Here is a 26,010-nt window from a genome sequence, read left to right on the forward strand (position 1 = left end):
CTCCGTCCAGTAAAATTAGTTTTGTTGGAAATGACCGGTTTTATAACTCATTGATTCAATTGATTTTTTTATATTTAGATTAGCAAAGTAAATAGTTTAGAATTCGCAAAATTTCGAATGTTTTTTACATAATCAAAACCTGTTTTTGCAAATTTTAATGATTAACAGTTAGTTAGTTTTAAAACTGTTAACTTAATTTTACAAAGTTTACATGAAAACTTGGGAAAAAGTATGGCATTAATTTAATGATCTTCTTTTTTAAAATGTAAATTTGCATATTATTAATGATACTAAAGTTACATCTTAAGTACAGGGTGCGAAAAAAACGGACCACATTGAAAAACTTTTGATCTAATGATCGGAACTTCGGACTCAATCATATAGGTTCAAAGGGTAACCTCAAATATGCTAATTAGTGCAGACGATATTTTAAGTTATTATATTATATTATATTATATTATATTATATTATATTANGTTATGTTATGTTATGTTATGTTATGTTATGTTATGTTATGTTATGTTATGTTATGTTATGTTATGTTATGTTATGTTATGTTATGTTATGTTATGTTATATTATGTTATATTATATTATATTATATTATATTATATTATATTACATTATATTACATTATATTACATTATATCAATTTTTTATATCATTTTAAGGAATGCAGCACAAACGTACTTTCTCTGATTAGACGTATCTTTTTTTTCGACGGATTTTGATTTCTAAATCCCAAAATATAGGGGGTATCGGAAATCTGGAAAATATGATCCCAATAATTTGGTAAAGAGAACAGTCCGAAGTTTGGAAACCTTTATGCAAATTTATTTTTTGCTTATTTCACCATATCTCAAAAAGTCCAAAAACGTGATGATCTGATCATTAGATCAAAAGTTAGTTATTCAGGGTGGTGCATTTATTTTTTGCGCACAGTACATTTGTATGCAATATGCAAACACAATGAAGATTTTGGTCTCAAACGTGACATATTTTGTCGTATCTAACTCCAAATGAGTTGGATAAAAATATTTATAATAACAATATGAAAAATAGGAATTATATGTATTTAATTAAATAAATGCTCTCAATTAGTAAATATTCCTTTTTTTCAATTTCCAAATGACGCTGAATAATGAAAATTACTAATTATGATAAATTTCGGAGCTGCATATTTTAAAGCTGCTATAAAAACTATAAAATTTCCTAATCAAAATTTCATAATAAAAAAATCTTTAATCTATTAAAGCATTAATAGATTTAAAGCAAAGCACACAAAAATTAATTAATCTTAATCAATAAATTGTTGAAAATTTATGAATACTTCACAAGACAATTTAATCTAATTAATAAATATACTAATAAGTGTTGTTTTTTCAATTAACACACATTATTTTCAAAGAAAGCTGGAAGCTGTCTTGTAAACAATAGCTTCCCAATTATTAGTCCACACAGGAACCTATGGATCCATTTGTTTGTTATAAGTTTATTAAATGAAATCCAAAAGTGACTATTAAATTATTAAATAAGCATATTAATTAATAATTAATATGCTTGTATCAAATATATTATATTATTAAAAACGATCTATAAAAATATTCTTAAATTACAATCAACTAAGTACTACTTAACTATAAAGTGTGATGGCATGTTAAAGTATAACGGAGTTTTTACTCACCCAACAAAACGTTTAGGATAATTTTGAGTAATACATAACAGATGTATTTATAGTGTCTACTTTAGCCCTATCATCTTTCTAGTGTGCTTCATGCATAAAATATAGTTATGTGCAATTATATATTGAACATAAATTAAATGTATTGTAAAATGAGATAGGTATTTTTATAATGTTATTACACTTTATTTAATTAGTAATTATATACCATGTTTAAATAGACTGATTGATATTTTTGGAGCGAGTTTCTGTAATCTCATTGATGGTGCTGAAATTAGTATTTCACTTTATTTTTGTCTGAAGTTTACCTACCTTTTTATATTGAATAATTTATATGATAATTTTTTATGTAATTTATTTTCATTATCTTTAAAAAGTAAAAAAAATTCAAAACCTTTTCAGTCTTTAAAAAATTTAAGTAGTTTTAATGTGTGCTTGTTTTAATTAATTATTAAAACCTATTGCGGAAAGTAGTAAGAAAAAAGTTTATTTTTGATTACAGATTTGGTTGTTTCCTTTGAAATAGTCAATGATCAAATCTCGACACCTATAAAGTCTACAACTTACAAAAACTACATATCAATGAAAGTACTTAGAATTTCGACCGATAGATGGCATCATAAGCCATTTCCTAGTTTTTTTCACAAGTATGTGATGACTTAGTTAATTGGGATGCACTTTTCGAATTCATGTGAATCGTTAAAGGGAATAGGATTTATATGATTGTACTTTAGGCGGATCACAGCACAGTCTTAAATTAATAATATAATGAGGAAACAAAAATACGAAAACAAACATTTTTTACCGATTCTAAAACATTCATTATTGATATGAATGCAAATAAGTTTCGAATTTTTAAAAACAATTTTTTCAGTTTAAATAAAATTTGAAGTCAGTCTAAATTTGAAGATAAGTTAATCTGATTTCAAATAACTTTCCTAAGGTTTTTAAGGTTATTTTGTCTCTTAAAAAAAGTGAAAACGCTCTTGACAAATTTTATTACATCCCNTTATTACACTTTATTTTTGTCTGAAGTTTACCTACCTTTATTTATAGTGAATAATTTATATGATTAAATTTTTTATGTAATTTATTTTCATTATTTTCTTTAAAAGAAAATCTTGAACCTTTTCAGTCTTTAAAAAATTCAAGTAGTATTAATGTGTGCTTGTTTTAATTAATTATTAAAACCTATTTGCGAAAAGTAGTAAGAAAGAAGTTTATTTTTGATTACAGATTTGGTCGTCTCCTTTGAAATAATCAATGATCAAATCTCGGTCCATATAAAGTCTACAACTTACAAAAACTACATATCAATGAATGTACTTAGAATTTCGACCGATAGATGGCATCATAAGCCATTTCTTAGTTTTTTTTCCACAAGTATGTGATGACTTAGTTAATTGGGATACACTTTTCGAATTCATGTGATTCGTAAGAGGGAATAGGATTTATATGATTGTACTTTAGGCGGATCACAGCACAGTCTTAAATTAATAATATAATGAGGAAACAAAAATACGAAAACAAACATTTTTTACCGATTCTAAAACATTCATTATTGATATGAATGCAAATAAGTTTCGAATTTTTAAAAACAATTTTTTCAGTTTAAATAAAATTTGAAGTCAGTCTAAATTTGAAGATAAGTTAATCTGATTTCAAATAACTTTCCTAAGGTTTTTAAGGTTATTTTGTCTCTTAAAAAAAGTGAAAACCTTCTTGACAAATTTTATTACATTCCTTGACGCCAATTCTCCTGATTCAAGCAATGCTCAGAAAAGAGCAAATTTGATTGATATATTTCCTAAAAATTATATTTATTGGAAATAAAGAAAATATTACTAAGGTATGATAGACAAATAATTTAGATATTACATCATTGAATGCAATTTAACATGATAACTTGAATACAATTTAAACGAAAAAGTCTTTAATTAGAAATTTTTGAATTATTTTTAAATTAGTATTAATGTTTTAACTTTCTTTATTAATTATTTCACATGTATTTTTTTTTTGTTTCTATATTAAGATATATAAGATTTCTATATTACACAAATTTTACTAAACTAAAAACTACTTAAAAATTAATTTTAAAATAAAATTAGCTAGAGTTTTGTATTTAAGAACACCTTGAATCACTTATATACAGGGTGTTACACAAAGAACTTCATTTATATGTATTTTTATCATCTTTATACAAATGAAAGCAAAAAAATCTATTGTAATTGTGATTCGCAAATTAATATTTAAGCGAGGAAAAAACAAAATTTCTCCCGAAATCTGAGAAATTATTTTAGAGAAGGGCAGTTGTAATAAACATCAAAACGGGATAATTGAGGCCTTTACAGAACATATTTTATTTTCTATCGATCAAATGGAACAACATGTTAAATAACATTGTATTTCTTAAAGGTCTGTAAAAAATGTGACAGTAATCGTGCGCAATGATTGCACGAGTATTTAATTATTCATTGCCATGGTAACTTCTAATCATTGATCGTTTGAATTCTTGTAGTCATAGATCAGATGACTACTTATTATAGATCGTATGATTAATTGCAAATATTTATTTCATGAATCATATTTGTACTTATAACCATTGTTCCTAAGACTGATTATAATCGTATATCGTATGATTACTTGTAATCATAACCATTAGAAATTTGTAACTATTAGAAATTTGAACCCAGTAACCATTAGAAATTTGTTACTTTAAATAATAAAAACGTATGTATTGTGTAGCTATGAAAAGAATTCGTGTGAAAAGACTTTGTGTGGGGAAATATTAGATTAAAAAACAACATTGCACTAAGTACAGAAGAACTTTAATTATACATCATTTAGGATTATATATTAGCTTATAATCATTGTTTATAAACTTATTTGCAATCATTGACCATAAGATTATTAACAATAACGAACCATTGTAATTGTTAGTAATTTTCGAACTTCATGTATTGCTTTGTGCCTATATTTAACTTTATGTTGCGCAAAACAATTAACTAAAATAATTGTATTGCACGAACTTGTGAGAAAATACGTAGTATTGTTTGAGAATATCAAATTAACAAGACATTATTTCACCTAGGAAAATATGGTTATCATATATAACTGAACCACGGTGGCTCAGGAGATAGTTGACCTAGGTTCGAATCCCAACGGCGGCTAGTTGATAGGAGTTCTGCTCCCATCTCGCACTGACCGCTGTCATGACGTAAAACATCCTCAGTGGTAAACGGATCCTGTGTCAGAATCCCTTTGCTGTCGGACTAGCCATAGGAGGTTCTCATGGTTTTCCTGCCCATGTAACGCAAATGCGAGTAAGTTCCATCAAGAAGTCCACGAAGACTAGTTTTTCCCAATGTTTCCTCCAGAATCTCCTTTGTCTTCTGGGTTGGGTTCAAAATTGCAAGCCTACGGAGTTGAGTATTGATAGTCGTAACCTCAGAAAAAGGTAGACTGTTCAGAGCCGGTTATAAAAATAATATAAAAATAAAATTAAAATAAAATAAAAATAAAAATAAAAATAAAATAANTAATATTTTTATTTATTCTTGACAAAATATATATAGATATATATACACATGCATAAAAGCTGTCTGATTTGGAAGAGTAAGAAAAGCCACCAAACCTTTTTCGTTCTCCTTTGAAACCAGGAAACAATTTTAAATTTTTTATGTCTCTCATTTTTTTTTATTGTCTAGATTTTAAAATTGTCTGTGACGAAATGTATCAAAGAGCTAGCGTTAAAAGCTAACGACAGCAGCAAAAAATTCATCTTCATAACGGTCAAAACATAGTGGCAACAGTCTTCAGAATGAGCCAATCAGATGGCTTCGGGTAGTTAACGCCTTTTACCCCCTTCCTTCATTGTAATCAATTTTAACTCCAACCGTCTAGAAATAAAAATAAAATAAAATTTTTACCCCTCCAATGAAAAGAAAGGGTTGTGTGCTGCTTGATGAGGGAAAGTGGGGTGTTTTAGGGGTAAAGTTTCTTCCACAACATTGTAGTTATCGAGTAGCAAAATATTCTAAATAAAGTTTTTTTGAAGTTTGAAGGAAAAATATGTAACATCTTTTTTGACAACCAATAAATTGTTGTGTTTCAAAGATGGATATAGACTTACTTATAAACGTACAAATTAAAGAAATTATTGTTTTAATAAAAAAATTTATTTTCATTTATTCAATTTTCTTTTATTAAAAATGTTTTTTTTTTGTTCAGTTGTAAAATTTTGAAGTTTTAGAAATGACATCTATATTGAAGAAGTTAGTGAAAGAGTTTGTTTATAAGATATTTTAGAAAATTTATTATAGATATTAAAGACATTAAAATATTATATAATTAGATATTACTATGTTAAAATATTATATAATAAGATATTACTATAAGGTATTAAAAAAATAGCTTAAAAATGTATAAATTTAAAGATTTTTTTTCTCCATAAAACTCATTTTATTTAAATAATTGGCTGAATAAATTGTCTTTTTTAAACTTATAATACTTTTGTTTTTATTTTATTTTAACGTACTTTATGTGCTTACCATTACCTTACCGGATCACTTTTTGTAATTCGGTGCACATATTTGCAGTTATTATTGCTCACCTCTGCAGCTTTAAACGGTCACCTCCGTGGCTCTTTAGTTTAAAACCCAACCCAGAAGACACGCATTTTTTTAGCAGTGTTGAATAACCGAATATTTATAACTATCAATGCTTAACTCCATAGTCTAGTAATTTTGAACCTAATCCAAAAGACAAACTCCTTGATCAATCAATCGAACAAACTAGCCTTGGCGGAGTACTTTTTGATGGAACTAACTCGCATATGCATTACATGGAGAGGAAAAACCACGAAAACAACCCATGGTTAGCCCGACGGCAAGGAGATTCTAACCCATGACTACTGCCTACTGCTGGGATTCGAACCTGGGTCACCTCACTGGACGGTGGACGTTCCTGAGCTATCACGACTCAGAAAACAAGCATTAAAAAAAAAGGAAAAAAAAAACTAGCCATCGTATGAGACTTATCTGCGTCACATGGAGAGGAATATCTCCCGTCTTTAGCCATCACCTCCTAGAACCAGTGGTTTTGTTTAAAAAGATCCATTTACCACTGATTGTATTTTATTTAATCATTGTGATGAGTACGACCATAATAAACTGAATTCAACTTTCTTAAGAGGAAAAGATGCTTTGATTGAATTGTTACTTTTTCCTACCTCATTTATTTGCATAAATACCCAACCTGGAATTCATTATAATTATTTTTGCAAAAATTATTGCACACTTGGCATGGAATTTTAAGTACCACAGACATATATTACTTCATTTTAACACTTTAGCGCTGTTATTTTAATCTAATTTATTCGGAGTTTCAAAGCAGTTAAGAAAATTTATGTTGAATCAATATCTTAAACTGAATGGAGACAAAAAATAAGTAAGAAAAGTAATGAAGCGTTGAATAATGAAAAATATGAAAGCAATGACTGTTTATAATTTTGATTATGTTTTGCTTGTATTCAATTGTCTTTTTTTGCTTGCAAAGTACATTTTTTTACGTAATGATATTACATTTTGCTTTGTTATCTTGCTTAACGTACTATTATGACTTCGTACTATTGTACTATTATACTAACGTACTATTATAATACTTACTATTATAACTTCGTATCACACTTTTTATAGTTGACGTAGGAACCTATATCGTGTAATGTTATTTCATTTCTCATTGTTATCACTTTCAAATAAGTTTTCTTTGTTATCACATAGGTAAAACAAGCTTAATGCAAGTACTTTTATTACATTTTAATACTTATCTCTTTCAAATGTATACTCTCTATTAGATCAACCTTCTTTCAAGTAATTTTATTGTAAATTTCACTGTTATCACTTTCAAATGTGCATTGTTATTGTACGTTGATTAAAAATATCCATTTCGTTGAGCAAACGTCTTGTTTCACAAAACGTAATGTTAGTAGATAAAATTTTTGCATGTAATTTTATTATATTTCTCACATAAAAAAATCACCTAATTTGGTTTGTTCTTGAGGTTTTCTTACATGTTTTAACACGTTTCAGTTCCAGTATATTGTTGTTATTATTACATTAACAGAAAATGATTATTTGTATTATCAATGTATCTCTGTTATTATCTCCATCGTAAAATGTTATCAATTTTCACAGTATGACAGCGTTTTTAATATATATTCATTATTATAAAATTAATAGCAAATATAATAATTATAATAATAGTAATAAGTATTATAGTAATAAATAATAGTAATAATTATAATAGTAATAAATAATAGTAATAATTATAATAGTAATAAATAATAGTAATAATTATAATAGTAATAAATAATAGTAATTAATAGTAATAATTATAATAATAGACAAAACCTCTCGCGAGTAACATTATTGCTTTTCATTAAGTTTGAGAGCATATTTACTGCTTATACGTTTATCAGTTGTATCCGCGAGGACTATTATGCATGACATTATTATATTTAGATTTTAATGCACATTTGCTGCTAATACGTTAGTATTTATTGTCTTCACTTCCTTCTCTTAATTTCAAGTTAAATTCGAAACCACTGTTGTCATGTTTCTGAAAACAAATAATTTGTAATATTTTCAAAGAACCAGCTAAATTGTAAGAGTAACACAGGCAGAGGAACGTTTCTTTTTGTTCTAATTCCTGTTGTTACTCGAAAAATATAATAAAAATTTTCTTTTTCTTATTTTACACCCCTTTACTACCCATGCGTGTTTCAAGACTTGGCAACAAAATCGAAGAGTAGAAACAAAAGCAAAAGGGAAGGGGTAAGGGGCATTAAATCACGTGAGAGGAGGTCTTTTGCCCCACTCTGAGCCACCAAAAGATAAGAGCTGTACCCATTTGTCTCAGAGCAAGAAAGAGACTCACCCGATCTTTCGGCGGCAAGAGCTATTGTAACATTTGAATAATATACAGCCTCCTCTCAGCCCCAACCCTTCCTCACTTTAGATCTTGATCATGTAGATCTTCCAACTCACCTCCCCGTCTCACCCGACTTAGCCCCGGCATCACTTTCTCTCATTCTATTAGCCGAAAAGGTTTTCGAAGGCTGTATCATTTACTAACTTACGCTGTAGAAGATAAAAGATGAAAAAAGGAGACGGAAAAAAAAGGAGACATCTTTAAGAAAGTCGCTTTTAACAGACTTTTTTTTTTCTTAGAGAGAGGAGATTTTTCGGGTGCATTAACTGTACCCGGTTTTTGATTACCTAAGTGTTTTGAGTGCGTATTTGATTGCGATTTGTGAATTATTTTGACGCGGCTGTCTTCATTAGGTTTTTTATGTTCTTTTCGTTATTTCCATTTTTTTCCTGTTAAATTTGTCCATGATGGATGTTACGTTCGTAAAGTATAAAAAAACGAGGAGATGGAATATTATTGGTGCATGAGTTTTTATTTTATTTCTTCATCAATAGGCTTTTGTTATGTGAGCTTGTTTTCCATTAGCGTTGATTGAATTCATATTTTTACATAAAGGCACTTAATCACTTAAGTATTATCGTTTTTCCTTACATTAATAGATGGTTATCTGCAAGCATGACAAAAGGGGATTAATTTGTTTTCCTTGAAATGTAAATCAAAATCGCTAAATAATGACCGAATTCCAAAGAAAGTGTTCTTATTTTATTTCATAATTGTTATGATGATTTATGACAAGAATTGAATAAATCAATAAATTTCAATAAATACCAAATTCTGTTGAACTCGTAAATCTTTAGATCAATAATGCACTAACATGAAATGTATTCTGGATTGTAATATAGTTGAAAGTTTACTTAAAGAACATATCAAGCAGCTTTTTGAAAACAGCTATATTTATCGATTAACAACACGTTAAATGACGTTTTGAAAATACTAGCACTTTTTGGGTTTAGAACAAGTTAATAATTTTTTCAAATACTCAAACACCTAAATTTTTAGGTTTAAGAACATTTAACACTTTTAAAAAACTTAAATTTACAAATTTAAGATTAATTTATGTTAGTTTTTATTTAAGAACGTGCTAATTTACATTTTTTTAAACTCTTCAGGTTTAATATTTAAAAATGTTATGTAATTTTCAAAAACACTTACATTTTTAGGTTTAGGAGCATGCTTTGTGAAGTTTCGAAAACATTTACTTTTCTGTATTGCAAAGCATCTCAATATTTTTAAAACAAAATTTAAAAGCGTGTTAATCGATATTTTGAAAACACTTAAATTTATAGATTTAAGAATGTTAAGTGATTTTTGTAAATACTTACAGTTTTTTGGTTTAGGGACATGCTTATTTACGTTTCGAAAAACTAACTTTTCTGAACTGAAGATTGTATTAAAACACATTTTCAGATTTATGAATTTTAAGCGACGTTATGAACAGATTCAAATTTCTTCGTTTATGAACGAACATGTTGTATGAGGCTTTGAAAACTTTCACATTTTTGGGCTTGAGATCAATTGAAAACACTCGTATTTCCAGATTTAATAACGTGTTAATTGACTTTTTGAAATACGTTTTTAGATTTAAGAATGTTAAGTTTTTTTAAAAAATATTCAGCGTTTAGAATTACCATTTCAAAAAACGAAATTTAATTCAGTATGAAGCCGCATACACTGCAAAAACAAATTTCTAAAAATTAACCAAAAATAGGTCAAAATATATATAGTCGAAAGAAATATAGTCGAATTTGTCGATGTCCTTTTTATTGAGTCCAGTGAAATTCTCAAAACAGCATATGCTCATTTTTTAAGTAAAAGGTATAGTTACAAAAATGGCATCATGTACTCATTTTGAGTAATGGTTGGTTCTAATGCCACTTGCCACACGGGCAAGCCTGCTTGGCGAAACTGAGCAAATTTAAGGCAGAGTGTGTGGTTCTTGTTTTTCAGTGGCGCCATCTATGACCAAGAATTCGACTTCTGCCACATCATACGTCAGACATGTTTACAAGGCGGACCCATTCATACATCCATTCATTCATCAACACATCGTAATTTTGACCTGAATCAGAGAACGATCGGTCTCCAATCCAGTACCCCCAGAGGTTTTGATTTGTTATGGGAACATGGAGGACTTTGCGACTTGACGGAATTTTGACGTGCATCAGTCACCAACTTTCTTCGGCTGGTGAGGTTCGAATCCACGAACTCTCGGACATGGGCCCAGTGCCCTACCGACCAGGCTATCCTGAACTATTTCGAGTATTTTGTTATTTAAACAAGAGTGGGCATACTATCAAAAATGAGTGTATGCTGTTGTAATCATGCCAGTATACTAAATAATGAGTACATATGGTTTTCAAATTCGACTACATTTGTTTCGGTGCTATTTTGTGACATTTTCGCTCAATTTTGAGGAAATAACCTTTTCTTTTTTTTACTGTTCAGTTGTTAAGCTAACACAATGGCCTCTTTATTCAACCATATTTAAATTTTTGTTAAATATTCCTTATAATAATAAATAGAGGATAATTATTAATGGGAAAAATCTTCTTACTAGCATATCGTTATGATGAAACAGTGATTCGATAAAATAGAACGTTACAAAATAAAATCAAGAGACAACACAGCTTTCCTGTTGCAATAGCAAACAGGAAAGCTGTTGATTTTTACGAGAACTGATACTAGTACTCTTTTGTATTCGTATTTTAGATCATAGCTAATAAAATTTAGTTAAAAAACTAGTAATAGTTACATTAGTTATCAAATAATCGTAACTTTTGTTGTAAGATCATATTTTGAAGTATAATTGTTTTAATCAGATTCTAAACAATTTGACAGAATTTCCCATTGTAAAATATTTTTATCAGTTCGATTTAAAAAAAAAATATGTCCACGTAGCAGAAGAACGTTCATCGTACAAAGTTTTTTTCAATGAATAGTACATTGTTTACGGCAATCAATAATATAATTGATTATTATTACAGCGAGGGAATAAAGGAAGCAAAAAATGATAGAAAAAAGGAAAATTACGCTGAAAAAATTAACAGAATGGTAAAATTTGCCGTATTTATAACTCTATGGAAACATCAAAGAACTCGGTAATCGTTACGAAGCGCTTTGGTAAAATTTGGTAATTATAAAATTTAGTAAAATTTGGATTTATAATATGTGATAAAATTTGGTAATTCTGGTAAAATTTGGTGATTTTATCATAAGACTTTAGAGCAGAAACCATTTATTTGGTTAAATTTACTTTTTAGTTTTGTATTTTTACTTAATGTGTGTTAATAAGAACTATATTTTTGAATACCAACACTTGCGGTAAACCATTACCATATGAATTTAAAAAATACCAAATGAATGGTCTAAATACTGTACTTTTGTGATGTTTTTACTTTTGTTTTCAAAATTATGCTTGTTTTTTTTAAACCATAAATACTATTACCATTCAAGTATACTATAACTTTACCAGAATTTCCTTCTCATTGTTGACGGATTAATAGAGAATTGGTGAATTGTGAAAGGTTAATCATTGATCAGTTAATGTGTGAATCTGTATATAAATAAATTTAAAGAATCAAAACCTGTCAAACCCTAAAATATGTGGTGTAGAAGATATTTAAATATATTAATAGACAGATGACATTTTAAATATATTCTACATTTAAAAGGTAATTATCATAAACATTTAAATATAAATATTATGTATATATAACGAGTAAATGAGGGGAAAAAAGAACTCATGTAAAAATCAAGCGAGTCACTGGATCAGCGAATCAGTGAATCGGCAAATGAAAGAATCAGTAAATGGGCAGATCAAAAAAAAAGAAAAAAGAAAGAAAGCACGAAACGTTGATAGACACTAATGCGATTGCAAATGAATTAAAACTGCATGAAAACAATATTCCAGACATAGGTTATGTAATATTCAACTCAGTAGCCTTATAGTTTTGAACCCAATCCGGAACAAGGGAACTCCTGGATTGAGTATTGGGAGACATATGCCACCGTGGAGGACTTTTTGATCAAGCTAACCCTTTTTTGCGTTACATGGAGAGGAAGACCACGAGACCTCCCACGGTTAGTCTGACCGCCAGGGGACTCTTACTCATGATCCGTATACAACTGAGGATATTTCACGTCAGCACTGCGGTCGGTGCAAGCCGGATACGGAATTCGTATCGACTGGGATTCGAACCCGGCTCGCCTCATTGGAACGCGATCGCTCTCTCCCCTGAGCCATAATTTTTATATACTTATCTACTAAAAAATTAATCATCGTAAACGATTGAGTGAAAACAAAAATAAATCGAAAATTATTGCTGAGAAAGCCATATTCGGCATAAAAAAATCAGTGTTTAATGGGGGGGGGGAGGAGTAATACCAGATATTCTCTAAACAAATCATGCGACTAAATACAAAGCTCGGTGAAAAGTTACCATTCTAAGAAAATTCTCAAATGGATTGCGACCCGAAGACTAAACTCTCATGGATAAATAATTGTTAGCGTCGACAACATTCTCCGGCAAGTCGACCACTACGAGATTTGAGCTTTGTATGTGTGTAGGACTCGTATTTACGATCTCTCCTTAATTGAATTTCTTCGGAATCGTAGGAGTACGGAATGTGGAAATCTTTCCTTTTTCTAATGGCTCCTTCATAACTTACGAGCCCAAAACCCCCCTCTTCTAATAATCACCCTCCTTCTACGTAATTTCCCCCACCCCCTCTCATTGCAGAAGGTTGCTCACCCGGGTAAAAACAAGCCCCAGGAATTAGAACGCTACAATGATTTTACCTTTCCGCGACACTGAACGGGACTTTTATGTTACCCGATTATAACCCGGGCAAAGAATTAGGAGAAAGCATTGCCCCTACCTTCTACTTTTCATGGTTGGTTTTTAATTTCATGATTTATTTGTACCGAAGCAAAATGTTTCAGAGATTTTGCTTAAATAGCATTTTCTTTGAGGAGATCTCTTTTTTTGTTGTTGTAATTTTCTATCACTTTTTAGTCGATACTCCTTTGAGTAGATCAATCTTGCATGCCCACTGATCAACTAGATCATTTTTTTGATTTAATATTTTATGAAGTAATGGGAAGTATGCTTCACACTAACTTTATTAATTTTTAAATGTCGTCTGTAAGATGCTTTCTCTCCTCTAATTTGTGCAGCCCTCTTCTGATAACTTCAAAAAATACAGGGAAGAAAATAAAAAAGTGCGTAACAGTAAAGGTTAGTGTTGGGTCAAGAAGAAAGGCTAACGCTGTGGAGCTATTTTCTCTTGTGAGCTCTGGATCCTTGTGAAATGGATAATAGAACTCTCTTTCTTTTCTGATGTCTTATCGAGTTTATTTGTAAAATGTAAAGCATTTCGGTGTATAGTTGCCCCCATTTTAAATGTTAGAGTATACAAAATACATTTTTAAGTATAGAACTGTAATTATCGTGCAAAAATTACTTAAAATTGACAAAATAAAAATTGTTTGGAAAAATTAGCGCGAATATATAGCTAACGTTGAGCTTATTTTTTCAAAAAATGAAGTCATAATTTAACTCTAATGAGCATGAAAATGAAAATTCGGTTTGTCAGTAAATAAACAAAAAAAAAAATAATAAATAAATAAATAGAAATAAAACTATATCAGTGAAAAAGTAAATAAAAAATGAGACTACATGTACTGTAAAGAAGTTCCGCTTACCTCGATACCAGAAATGGGGGCAACTATACATTAAAATTTCTTACAGTGTAGTTATAAACACAAAATTTATAAATTCGATTATTTATAAGCACAAAAGTTCTTTAAGTTTATTGTCAGTTGTTTACTGGAAGTAAAATTGTTAAGATCCTACCTTCCCACTAAAAATAAATAAATAAATGGTTTTTTAAAAATCAAATTAATTTGTAGTAATAAGATAAATCATTTTCTGTTCATATAAACCAATCATAATTCCAATAATATTTTAACATAAATTTAATATTTTATAACTAGAAAAATAAAGCCCTATAAAAAGGTTACATATGCTATCATTTTTCCTGACAAACTTAAAATTCATATAAAATTTCAAAATACATAAATAAAACATATTATGATTTCGGTTCGAAAGATTGGACGCAAAATTATGCTAAACTAGACTTTTCAAATTGTACAAGAAAATTTTTTTGGTGTAAAACATCTGAATTTTCACATCGACAATTGAGTTGCCATCTAGCGGAGATTTTGAAAACTTTCGAGGAATCTATCTGGAAACCGTTTCACATATTAATGTTACTAATTACTGTTCGCCACAAACTTTCCGTATGATCTAAAACCGTTTTGAGATGATAAATAATCAGATAACTGCATAATAGAACAACGAAATCTTTTAGACATGCTGTTTCTTTGAATAATCAGATGAATGGATAATAGAACAATAATGGAAACGAAATATTTTAGCCGAGTGACTCTTAGAGTTATTTAGATTGCTAGTGTAGCCTGTTAAAGAATCACACTGAAATATTTGAAAAAGAAATCTTTCTAAAATATAAAAATGCATGTGTTAATTTTGAACAGGAGTTTATTAAGCGACTAAATATCTAGCTATGATCTGACGTAACATTTTTGTTTTATCTAAAGTAGAAAGCCATTGTCTCCTCTGTTACAGTTGTTTTTGATCTCTACAAAATAGATAGCATCACAAAATCTTTGAAATACTTCATTGAAACCCTTTTAAGTATTTTTGCAATGTTGATAAGACATTACAGAAATGTAAATGAAATGCTTGAATATTTCGTTACTACGCTTGGTATGTTCCCTTTATAAAGTGTATCCATCCTAATTAGAGAGCTATGGCATATGGGTAACAATCTGTGATTGGTTAGGAGCTAAAATTTATGGGTGGAAAATGAGGCAAAAATTTTCTTGCGAAGCTAATGTGCAGTAATCGACAAAGTATCTCTATTCGACAGAATATCAAGATTTATAGGCATGCATTCCATTTTTTTCCTTCCTCTAAAATTGTTTTCTCATCGCTACGTATCTGTTATATGTAAAGTTAGAGTTAAATAATTAGTGATAATAATTAGTGATGATAATTGGTGATAATAATTAGTGATTATAATAATTTGCGATACATTTTGTAAAATAATGACTACAATATCTATATTTGGCAGCTCTAAAATTTTTTTCTCATCGCTACGTATCTGTTATATGTAAAGTTAGAGTTAAATAATTAGTGATGATAATTGGTGATAATAATTAGTGATGATAATTGGGGATAATAATAAGTGATTATAATAATTAGTGATAATAATAATTAGTGATAAGTTTTGTGAAATAATAACTACAATATCTATATTTGGCAGGTTTGACAAGTTATATGGGCTATTATACACAAAATATTTATTAATTAAAATAAATTTATGTAAATTGAACGCATTTTTTTAAAGTGTGCGTAGGATCAAACACCCTGTGTTGATATCAGAACGTACGCAACTTCATTCTCACTCACAAGGAACAAAACTTTCAAAAATGCAATAATGCAGATTGTGGTACATAAGACTTAAAATTGCTGCAAAATGAAATTAAACTAACATTTTTCACACACTTGAATATTAAAATTTTTAATCTTATCACAAGCAAACAATGGACATTATAAACTGGACATACTGACAATATAAATTTAAAATATTATGAAAGAAAAAACAAAAATGTTACGGCACACTTTGTCTAGTTTATTTGTTAGATAAATTAAAATTTTAAAAAAACAGGAAAGATATATTTATACAAATTTCATCGTTAAATCTCTTTTACTTTTTGGCTAAAAGTAACAATAAAGCTTTTACGTTAAATTCAAAATGCATAAATATGCATGGTATAATCAAAATCCAGCAAAAAACTCGATTGAACACTTTTTTTATCATGCTTGACCAAAAGAAAACGATTTCTTTCGGTGACTGTTGCTGTTTGACCAATGTCCACAGCCACAGGATTAACACCGTAAGTGATCTCCGGAACAACTCCCAAAAGGGGATCCGGAATCCCGTAACTGCGGTTACGTCACTTTTAGCCCTGATTACGGCCTTCGGATGCGACCCTAAACAATCCGTTACTCAATTGGATAAATCGAAGCTCCTTTCTTGGTGTATATAAAAGCCGATTTACTCCGACCTCATCCAATGATCGCAATAAACTCCGAATTGTTCCGATCTTGCCGAAGGAGAGGTTTATTCGAAAATGGATTGTTACACGATTGATACATTTTATGGGCATAACTTAAAATATCGAATTTGTTACAAGAAAAAAAATAGCTTAGAAGTTCCTTTTAAAAGAGGGTGTTGTGGTGACTCTTAGGCTAGAGCAGTCGCCTTTCAACGAGGTCACCCAAGTTCGAATTCCAGTGACGATTGGTAGAGGGCAATTCTGCTCCCGACTCGCTGGTGTAAAATATCCTCAGTGGTAGACTAGCGCTAGTGGTAGACTCAGTCTATACGTTTGAATCCTTTTGCGGTTGGACTTGACATTTTCGAGGTTTTCTTCTCTATGTAACGCAAATGCAGGTTAATTACATAAAAAAGCTCCCCACGAAAGGTAGTTTATCCCAATGCTCTTGATCCAGGAGTTTTCTTGTTTTCTGGGTTGGGGTCAAAATTACAAAGATATGGAGATGAACATTGATAGTCTTAAAATCAGTTTTCAGCTGGCTGTTTCAGGCCGATTATAAAATAAAATAAAAACACTGCTGTAAAAAATTTTAATTTAATATATTTAACTATTAACTTTTGGACAGCTTATAGACTATCAAAAGAAAACAATTTATGGTTTAAAAATGCCCTTTTTAGTGAAAAATAAATATTGGTAAGTGCATGGAATCTCGAACTTAGTAGGAAAAGAACCTAAATCGGCTGTACTGTGCCAAACGTAGACGACATCTACTTTAGGTAACCAAACTAATTGTTGTTGTCAACTAAGTCTGAAGAAGAAAAAATCTAAGCAAATAAAATAGATTCCCCTTTGGTTCCTTGGGGTCGTGAAACTCATATTTATCTCAGGAAACTTTTGGGACATTAAAAGTTTTGCAATAATCCAAAAATTTGTATATCTGGGCAAAAATACAGAGTGATTCGTAATGTCTTAATTTATGTATTTTGAAGCGTTGGTCTTGTAAAATCTGAAATAAAGAAAGTATGCACATGAATTTGATTAGATTTGAATTAAAGATTGATAGTTTGATACATTGATAGTTTGATAGATTGATAAGTTTTCCAACTCCGATCAATTGACATTGAGATTAATAAATGCTAAGACGGTATTATATTAATGCTAAGCCAGTTAAAAATATACAGAGAAATGCAAGCATAGAAACGCATTTACATCTTATGAACTAAAATATTTATTTTTAACCCAAAAAACATGTAATATTTTGATTTCGTCACTACTATTAAGCGACTAAAGAAGGATTATAAAATTGTGTGTAAAAGGTGGACACTATAAAGCATCCTCAAAATGTTACGGGGATTTGTTTAAAATGTATAAAATAATCGATGATTATGAGAATGGGCTATAGTAGATGGTCCGGGGTCCATCCTAACGATAATCCAAAGATAATATTTGTGGATGCAAGTATTACAGTATTAAAATTTAGATAGGAGGAGTGAGCAATGGTAGTATCACTCGATCTTCGCACCACACTGCAACACCACTGACTGATTTTTTTGATCTCTTACAGCCAGGGATATTATATTGGAGAAAATTCCGACTATAGGAGAGAGCGCAATTCTATTAGTCATCAAGTCTTTAGTCCGGAGTATTTAACGCCTCAGAGAGATTTCCTATTGCATTTAAACACAAGACTCAAGATACCAATATTCCGAAATGACATTTCTCTTTCATTCAAAAAAATTTTTTTGACTTAAGTTCATAGCACTGATTGTTTAGTCTACCTAGAGTAGTAATTATAACTTATAACTAATTTCATTTACTTTTATATTTTGTTCTTGACTGTTCTCGCAGAAAAAGATTAAACTATATGTATCGGTGTAAAGTAGCAGCTATTATTTTTGTTACTGAATAATATTAACGTTTGTTTTCTCAGTAAAAATGATACACAAAGAATCAGTTAAATTAATTTTTACAATGCGACTTAAACAGAGAATCATTACTTTAGAATGCATATACACAATAATTCATAATATAAAATTAATCCAACGAATGCGTTGCACTGCGAGAAAATTGAAACGAATTCGAACTAGGCTTAACAGAAGGGCAGTCAAGACAAATATTACGTGATAAAATCCTTTATGAAGCTCTTAGAGGTTTAAAAAATTTTAATATTATTGTTAGTTCACAACTAAAAACACACAACATGCATATTTTAACGGAGAATATTTGTTTCTGTAAAGAATTCTTACTAAACCTTTCTGGATAGCAAGCAAACTACTTGCGATATTCGACTTGGCGTTTCTTGAATATTTGGTATCCAAAGCCCGCCTACATTAATGTTTTTGGAAGTGAAAATAATTCTCGTATTGTGTGAAAGCGCGAGTTTGATTTACGATTATTTAATTTTAAGCATTTACATTTAAATTGTACCCTTTAAATCATATATGAAGGCTCGCTTTGTTTTTGAATCGGAAAAAAAAGTTTCTTCACACAATTGTTTGGGTTTTTCAACTTCAAATTCGGTGAGACACTACAGTTTTTACTGCGTAAGGAATACGTGTCACTAGTTGAAACCTAGGCTTTTTAATTTTTCGATAATAATTGTCTGTCAAATTCGAAATGTAATATACTAACCTGAACCGCATATAGAATATACATTGCCATCTGGTATAACTATAATATGCCGATTTTCAAGGTTGATTCATTGTGTTAAAAGAACATTTTCAAGTTTCGAAATGTAATATTTTGTTTTTACAATTGATACACAACTTGCTATCTTGCATCTGTTAAAAAATAAAATGAAAGAAGGCATCCCTTAATAATTTTTTATCTGTTTTTAATCGAATTAAAATGCATTTTGCTATTTTGCAAATATTGCAATTCTTTATCATGAACGTAATACCATATATATGTTTTTCTAGGATTGTAAAATTCTAAAAAACAAAAAACTTTTAAAAATAGTTTATAAAGTTTTTGTATAGTTTAATGTATTGAATTTAGTCGATGAAATCATGGAAAATGTGACAGTTTTATACTTTTTTGAAATATCGAACACATTTTGAATTCAAAAAGTGAAACTTTTTCTGACGAAAGTCAGTCACGACTTTTTCAACTAAAGAAAAATATATATCATTCCATTATGCATAACGTGCATATAAAACTTGGAATAAAAAAAGAAAAATCGAACGTGGACTTCAATAAGTTTTCTATATTTCCTTCAAAATATTTAAAAGAAATTCGGGATACGAAACTATTTTCCTATTATGGTCGGCCATTCCAGGCAAGGTACCTTGTCATATTTTCTAACCCCTATAATTTAGCTTTTATAAAATAAGTTTCAAATCTACGGCCATCTTGTAGTCAAAATTATACCTTATAAAATGATAAAAACCTTTTCTACTGAGTTTTTCTAGTTCAGACTGACTGCTTTTATGAACAGTCCGTTTTCTTCTTTTCTTAATACTGAAATCGCCAATGCGACCTTTTTCCCTACTTTCAAATAACGCATAGAGAGAAATAAATTTTTACTGAAATAACTGAAATAAATTTCTTAGAGTAAAATTTTGACAGTTATTTTTGAAATAGATCTAAAAATATTTCAGGTTATAAGAAAACATTAAAAATATTCCTTTTTATATTATGAATGAGGGACCCTAACTATTTACAAGGAGATAACTTATAGATTATATATTGAAGAAAATACGACTGAAAATATTTGTACAATTTACGTATCAAAATTATGCAATATTAAAAATACTATTAATTGTTTATTATTGTTTAGAACTGTTACTGTATTACTTATTGTTCAGCATTGTTATTGTATTAGATATTGTTTAGCACCACTATTTAGAGTCTTGAAGAAATAAATGAAAAAAATATTTTTGGAGCATTATTTCAGAAATATAAAGAAAAATTCAGCTAAAGTAACAAATTAATAGATAAGAATAATTACAAAACAGATAAAAAATCATATCGATAACACATATCTGATATTTAAACAGTTATTATTGGTATTTAACAATTTTGATTACTTAAATTTAAGACCTACAATTTCTTTAAATATTATTAATGCAGCTTAAGTACTGCCTAATACAATTTTAATATGCGTAATAAAATTTAAATATACTTAATCAAACTTAAATATACTTAACTAGAATATACAATGAGTATTCTGTTATAATTAAGAAGCATACTTTTAAGATAGAGAAACGTTATAAAAGCATAATTATCATGCATTATTGAGCTTTTTTTTATGTATATATTGTAAGTTTCAAAGTTATGCATTTTAATTCCATCTTATTTTAATGAACAAATTGATTAATTTTGATTCCAAATTTCAAAAACAAAAATTTATCAAAGATATATATAGTTTGCAAAGATATATATTTATGTAGAATATTTTACAAAAGATAAATTACGAATTCAAATTCTAAAACCAATTAGTGTCTAAAAATATATAGTGTCTAGAATATAAAATTGGGTGAATACTTTTGATAAAAAATATATTTTGCGTTGCACAAAAAATTATTTTTATTGTATTTTTGTTTAAAAAAAATAAATCATTTTAATGATAAAAATACTCCAAAACAGTTTATTTACTGTTAGAATGGAACAAAAAACTTAGTTTTTTCCCCTTTCAAATATAATTTTCTTGCATAATAACTTTATTATCAGTTGATTATTACTTATTATCATTTAACTATAACAGTATTATCCCTTAAAAAGTCTTTAAAAATTATTTAAACACCCTAAACTATTCAGTTTGCTCTAACTACTTGAATAAGTTGTCAGAAAGTTGTAAGAAATCGCCGGACATCCCATTTAAGTATTTGGAACATAAAATATTCTACACCATGCCTTACTAAAAATTCGACTAACATAGCAGTCTTCAAACTCTTATGCAAGTAGTACAGCTCCTGAAATCAAAATGGGCCACTGCAAATTCGAAATGAGTGGCTTTATTCGAAATCGTCAATATTTTGTTGCCAGTGGTGGCAACGGTGGCAAGAAAACGACACTACAGGAAAACAAGACATCACCATCAGAACATAGAATACTTAAGGAACTAGAAAATAGTGCGATAACCGCCTTGACTTAACCCTAATGATTCAACATTATCGATGAACGCGAAGATGTTCTACTCTCTGGAACAGCCTGCAGTAAGTGGTGCCATTTTAACAAATAGCTGAAATAATTCCCTCCCTTTTCCCGATTTCCTACGCACGCCATTTTAATGTATTTGAAAGCAAAATCTTATGGTGGGGAGCAGTTTCTAAGTCGAGTCGAGTGCTGAGCAAACGTAAGCTTAAGAACTAAAGATATTTAAGAAGTATTATGCGCCATTTTTTTTCTTCACCTCTTTGTGGTAGAAGAGTAGAAACTTCACTTAAGCAAGCAATAGTCCGTATGGAGATTTTGAATTTTAAAGACCTGTATACTCATTTGAAGTGATTATGAGGCTTATGATTTTCTATTAACTAAATGAGCTTGGTCCGAATATATTTTATGGCTTATTCTCTAAGGAATATGTTTAATATAGGTGGAAATTATCCGAAATCTATCACAACTTAAAAATCGTAAGCATTTTTGGTAAATGCTGTTATTAAAGTTTGAAGCAAATATGGAAGTTTAATACCGGGTATATGTTCTAATGACATGTCTATTAAATTTTAATGTTGTTTTTTATTGGTTACATTTTGAAAAGCATAATAAAAGAAAACATTATTTAAAAAAATATATATATATGCATTGCAATAATCTTCCATTTCGTGTCTAGTCCCTGCTCAATCTTTAAAGAATAATCATTAAAATCTTAGATGTACTGTTAAAGTTTCCTAAAACCTTTAATTATGTTTAGCAAACTGAAGCCTTCAATTCAGTCGATTCAGGACCTCAAATTCGAGTTCTAAAAATAAATCCTAGTTTATTCTTTAACCAAGGAATATAATTTGTTACTGGTTACTTTTATCAAAATAATGTTATGTATTTAAAAATTTTTAAAAATAAAAATTATGTGTGTCCCATTTTTCTTCCACAATTTATCTCTGAAATTGTTTATATTTTTACCTTTTGGGTGGAGAATAGTTATAGTCATTTTCACATAAAATATTGATTTTAAAAAATTTATTTCCTTGCATATATGTTATTGATTATAAATATTAACCAAAATTACGTGTTATAAAAGTTTTAGATTTACTGTTTCATATTTATAGCTTGAAACTTATTTTGTTTCTAGATGGACTATTTTCAAACTAATGCATTTAAGAAAGTTATGATCATTCACTGAATTTATAACCTGTGTTTGTAAGTATAACAAATTAATAGATTTTACATTAGCTTTTTCTTCAATTGAATTAAAAATTTAATTGATATTTGACTGAATTAAATTTTCCGTCAGTTTCTTATTAAACTAAAGTATTAAAGTATTTTCTCTCAATTTTTTTATTGACTGAAATAAAATAGGGGAATAGATACTCTATTAAATTTTAATTGATTAATATACATAAATAAAATAAATCAACATGAACTTTTCATTGGCTCTGGCAGAAATGCAGAAAAGAGCAAGATTCCCTTTTAATATTTTAGCTAAAATAATGAATATATTTTCTATCAAATATTTTCCTAATTGCAACATAACATCCTAATTGCAACATAACTCTACTAATTTTTAAATCTATTAATTTTTTAATTGGTTTAAATCTGATAAAAAATATCTATTAACTTTCACTGACTGAAACATAAGAGATTCTCTATCAACCTTTTAATTAACTAAAATATAACCGAGAAATCAATTTTTGTTTGATATTTTAGTAAATTCTTTATCGTCATTTCATAGACTGAAATGGAAATAGAAAATACATTATCTTTTAATGTTACATTAGCTCAAATATAACAGTGATTCGTTATTAACTGTTTAACTGAATAAAATATAACAGAGAATGGATTCTCTATAAATATTTTAATTTGCTGAAATTGATATACAAAAGAAATTTTCTATTAGGATTTTAATAGAATAAAATATTTAAGGAAAAATGAGAAAAGGACTATAAAATATTTGACAAAAGAACAAACAAATTCTCATCCACAATTTCATTGGCTGAAATATATAGGAGATTCAGTTCTTATTTTTTTTTAATTAATGTTAAAATAGAATATATTGTACATTATCTTTTAATGTTATATTAGCTAAAATATAAAAGTGATTCGTTATTAACTGCTTAATTGAATAAAATTTAACAGGGAATATATTCTCTATAAACGTTTTAATTAGCTGAAATTTAAATATAAAATAAATTTTCAATTAGATTTTTAATTGAATAAAATATTTATGGAAGAATGAGAAGATGATTTTAAAATATTTGACAAAAGAACAAATTCTCCATGCACAATTTCATTGTCTAAAGCATATAGGAGGTTTAATTCTTTTTTTTTTCTAGAAAAGGTAGGAAATTTAATGTTTGACAACGAAATCAAAAATCATTTTTACTTTCTTCATCAGTTTTTAACATGTTTTTTATTTTTAACTTCTTTTAAACATGCGTCTAATTTCTAATTTGTTTTTAAACATGTTTTTAAAAGTAATATACTATTTCTAAAATATTTGATTAAGTAATATCAACGTGTAAAAATAAAGCAAATGAATCCAACATGAGTTTTGAAATATATTGTAATGCTAATTCTAATAATTACAGTATTGATTAAAAAGGGAATAATTATCTGCATTTTACATTAATTTTAGATATAGAATATTTTTCATGGAAGAATGAGAAAATGATTTTAAAATATTTGACGAAAGAACAAATTCTCCATGCACAATTTCATTGTCTAAAGCATATAGGAGATTTAATTCTTTTTTTTTCTAGAAAAGGTAGGAAATTTAATGTTTGACAACGAAATCAAAAATCATTTTTACTTTCTTTGTCAGTTTTTAACATGTTTTTTATTTTTAACTTCTTTTAACATGCGTCTAATTTCTAATTTGTTTTTAAACATGCTTTTAAAAGTAATATACTATTTCTAAAATATTTGATTAAGTAATATCAACGTGTAAAAATAAAGCAAATGAATCCAACATGAGTTTTGAAATATATTGTAATGCTAATTCTAATAATTGCAGTATTGATTAAAAAGGGAATAATTATCTGCATTTTACATTAATTTTAGATATACAATATTTTTCATTTATTTTCTAAAACGAAAAATCATCTCAGAAATTATGTGACACATCATCTAATTAAACTCTGAAGAAGCTAAAAAAAATCTGTTTAAAGGAAAGAATTTTAATAATTTTTAAAAGACAAAAATAAATTTCAATTTCAAGCCTCAACATAAATTAACCAAACGAAGCCTATCTTTTACCAAACCACCTAGGAAGGAAAAAATCTCAAAACTAATGACATCCTCATCCATAATTTAAATTTTTTTTCCTACTCTACTTTCTCCAATCATAACAAGTTTTTCAAAACTTAAAATTAAACAGTGAAAGAAGAGGGAAATTATTCTAAGAAAATATCGGCGTTGAAAAGCACATTGTTCCGGCACTTTGTTTATACTCATCAAGATGGCGAGGCACTTTAACGCCAAGACCAGGTGACATTTTCAATTTTGGCGGATTTTAAGCTGTCCTAGGGATGAAAAATATTTCCCACAAGTGAACTACTAAAGAGGGAAAAATTAACAATTCATGCGTCCATAAAAAAAAAGAAAAGTAAAGCGGGAAGCGAGCGCAAAATAAAGAAAAATGACGTTTTGTGAATGATAGATCTTAAGCCTCCGGTGTCAGAGAGGTATTTTTTAGCTTTATTTGATAATAAATTTTTCCCTTTTTTTTTTCCATTTTCACGAAGAGTAAAAATAACAGTAGTCTTCTTCTTAGCTGAAGAGAAGGGGAAAAAATTAAGTCATAGATCTTACGACGTCTTTGTTTTGAGAGGAAAAAGAACATGTCGGGAGTGGTAATTTTGAAAAATGGGTTTATTCCCATTTCATCATTTTCTTTTTTATCATTATCAATTCGGATTGGATGCGAATATAATCGTAACTTTTTCATGAAAAGAAAAGATAAGGGCAGAGAGAATCAGCAACATTGTAACTCTTGTTGTCAAGGATCAATTTTATAAGTCGTGTAATGCTTTGAGTTCATATTATGTTTATATTTTTACTGCGCAAAAGTGAGGCGATGGAATATATATATATAT

General features: G+C 28.6%; 1 long non-coding RNA gene across 1 annotated transcript in view; it reads left to right on the plus strand.

Moving 5' to 3' along the window:
* Window positions 1-26,010, plus strand: part of LOC107441404 (uncharacterized) — a 265,160-nt gene that overhangs the window by 57,138 nt on the left and 182,012 nt on the right. Inside the window, exon 3 of the long non-coding RNA XR_001583730.3 lies at window positions 23,049-23,116. This is a non-coding gene — a long non-coding RNA (uncharacterized lncRNA). The remainder of the gene's footprint in view (window positions 1-23,048; window positions 23,117-26,010) is intronic.

This window comes from Parasteatoda tepidariorum, chromosome 4, assembly GCF_043381705.1.
Source record: "Parasteatoda tepidariorum isolate YZ-2023 chromosome 4, CAS_Ptep_4.0, whole genome shotgun sequence".
Classification (NCBI taxonomy): domain Eukaryota; kingdom Metazoa; phylum Arthropoda; class Arachnida; order Araneae; family Theridiidae; genus Parasteatoda; species Parasteatoda tepidariorum.